General features: G+C 30.4%; 1 protein-coding gene across 1 annotated transcript in view; it reads right to left on the bottom strand.

Annotated features, from left to right (window-relative positions):
• LOC111618994 (homeobox protein DLX-1-like) overlaps positions 1-449 on the bottom strand; it is a 17880-nt gene extending 17431 nt beyond the window's left edge. The window contains exon 1 of the mRNA XM_023360621.1: positions 251-449. The gene's annotated coding sequence lies outside the window, so the exon portion shown is untranslated. The remainder of the gene's footprint in view (positions 1-250) is intronic.
• Between the last annotated feature and the right edge of the window lie 2442 nt (positions 450-2891).

Genomic DNA, 2891 nt, shown 5'->3' with positions numbered 1-2891 from the left:
TTTAAATATTTATTATTATATTATATAATTTTTTAATTCAAATTTTATAATAATAATAATAATAATTCTCAAATTAATCATTCTACAGTATATTTAATAGAAAATATTATATTCGAGAAGACAAATTAAAGTAGTTTCTACAAGATATATAATGTTTATATATAAATTAAACACTGCTAAAGCCATTTAATAAGCTAGAAGTTATGAGTTCATTAAAATATTATATATTAAGATTTTAACATATCTTAACCATTTTATTAAGATGAAGAATCGTAGAAATAATTGCTTTCATCGATTCTACTTATATTTGACAGTTTATCTTCCAAACTAAGCGGTGTTGATGGAAGAAGATAAGATAGCGATAGAGTCCACCGGTACCGGCTAGCATCGACGGTGTCGCCTCTAGCGGCCATAATGTCATAATCGAAGGGGATGCGCTCATTACAAAGGAGAGAGTCGTTGACAGCATGGGATTTTCTTAAGTTTTTTTTCCTAAAAATTATAAAAATATACCAATAAAAAAATTATTATAATTTTTTTAAAAAATTTTTTAAATTAATTAATTCAATAAAAACTTTTTTTTTTTTTACTTTAATAGAAATNTTTAAAAACTTATTATTAAAAATACAAGGGGGGAAGTGATTAAATGTTAGACAGAATGCATTATATTTAAAAATTAATTTTAAGATTAATTTTTTCAGTTTAGAAAACTTTAGTTTAAATATTTTTTAAAAAGAATTTAATAGAAATAATAATAATAATAATAATAATTCAAATGAATTAAGTAAGCATTTTATAGAATAAAAAATTGTTTTTGTATGTGTTATTCTATTGGATAAATAATGCTGTAAAGGTTTTTTTAAAAAAAAAATAGAATTTTAAAATAATTTTTTAAGAGGAAAAGTTTGATAAATTTGTAATTTTTTTTTTCTTTTCCTTAAAGATTTCGTAGTGAAATTGGAAAGTTTACAATTTTTTAGAAATTAAATAAAGTAAAAAAAAAATTGTATGAAATTCGGAGAATTCTAAAGATTTTTTTTTTCTAAAATTTAAATTATTTATTATTTTAAATAATTTAATGTCATTATTAAGAATGTGGTATGAATAGAATTATATTAGAATTTTTTTAATTTGAAAATATTTTTTAGAAAATTAAGGCCTGGTGTTAAGTGGAAATGATTGTAACAGGCCCGTTTAGCACTTAACGAAAGAAAGTGACACCTGGCAAATTAATAACGGAGAGGCACATTTGGTGCCAACAATTGGGTTCGCACTCATTTCTATGCGATTGGAGGACTTGTTGCTTTTCAGTAATAATACTACTTACGGGGTAATAAACGTAATTTCCATCATTTACAAAAGCAATTTCCTCAACCGGTTCCTCCTAGTCTCACGTGCAACGAGTATAACATGGCCGAAATATCATCCATAAGCTGTCTTCAAGCTCTTCTAAAAAGTAAGTTAAATCTTTTCTATAATTTTTAAGATTAAAAATTAATATCTATAGGCAAGGTTTCCATTTCTGAATAGAATGCATATATTTCTATAGAATTGACTTCTGTTTATACAGTGTTACGTAGGGCATATAAAAATGCACGTGTAAAGTAAATTATATGCTGCTCACCAGTGCATAACGTGGATTAGTCAACAATAACCCCATCCAACATTATTGATACTCAGGCCTATAGGCTTATCCTCTTCAGGATGACTGTCAAGAATTGCAACGTCCCATTGTTCATTGTATTCAAAAAATACAAAAAAAATAAAAAGGATTTATTTTTAAATTTGCAACTGAAACGCCCATAATTAATATTGTTGGATTTTATCATCTTGGGACACCAAAGGAAGCCAAAAAGTGACTCCTGTCGCTACCATTTAAATCCTTGAATGGAGCGGAGGATAACAGAATAAACTTTAGACCCCTATTGGGTCATAATCGGTGGATCATCATCTAAGTAGACTATCAGGTATACACAACATACTAAACCGTTCATTTATCGCCATCACGTGACAATTTCTCTACCTATAACAACAGTAGATAAGCAAAACGTCAGCACCTCTTAAGGGACCAATTGGGAAAATCGAGGGTTGTTGGGGAATACTTTGTCGCGATATCCCTCCCGATTTACTAAAAGGGGGTGAACACGATCCCTCTATCCAGAACACGAAAACGGTTTGAGACTTTATTGTTGTCTTGTGGGCATAATGGTGCTTGTTCCTCCTACCCTCTTTCAAGAGGCTTAGTACCATCTGTGCCCCCTGTCTATTGGGAATGCCATTGTTGGTCACACAACGGCAACGGGGTACTTTCTTTTCGATTGATGGAGATATCTGATATGTTTGTTTAACGACCCTCTGTGGTAAAGTCGAAAGAAGGGGGTGATGTAAGAAATTCTTATAATGCAGAACTACCTGAGAAGTTCTGATTTATGAGGTATAAAAATATTAAATAAACAGTACCACCGTGTAAAAGACCTATTGAGATGTATCAATAAAGAATAGTGTCAACAGAATCCAGTAGCAGTAGGACCCTCAATGGAACATTGTAAATGTGAACAAACAGGGCTTTTCATAGACTCGTATACTTGGAACGTTTAAAGAGTAATCCCCCTTTGCGGGAGGCCACAGTTAGTTCCGGGGATTAAATACGGTAATCTGCCGTGAGAAGTGGTTACACAAATGTATTAAATAAAACTTTTCCTCGGTTTTTGACGGCTTAGGAAAAGAAAGTCAATTTTGAGTGGTAATGTGTTGTCAGCCGTTCCGATAATGTTAGTGTTAGTATACCCATTGATAAATCAAGTAGTAACAGACATTTATGTATTTAAACCGAACACTTCTAACACTAAATAATACAGAATATTATTTTCCATGAAAATACAGTGTAATAG

This window comes from Centruroides sculpturatus, unplaced genomic scaffold, assembly GCF_000671375.1.
Source record: "Centruroides sculpturatus isolate CEXI.00-Female unplaced genomic scaffold, Cexi_2.0 scaffold259, whole genome shotgun sequence".
In the NCBI taxonomy this organism is placed as follows: domain Eukaryota; kingdom Metazoa; phylum Arthropoda; class Arachnida; order Scorpiones; family Buthidae; genus Centruroides; species Centruroides sculpturatus.
Note: the sequence above shows the minus strand (reverse complement) of the source record. Positions and strands in the feature narration are given on the sequence as shown.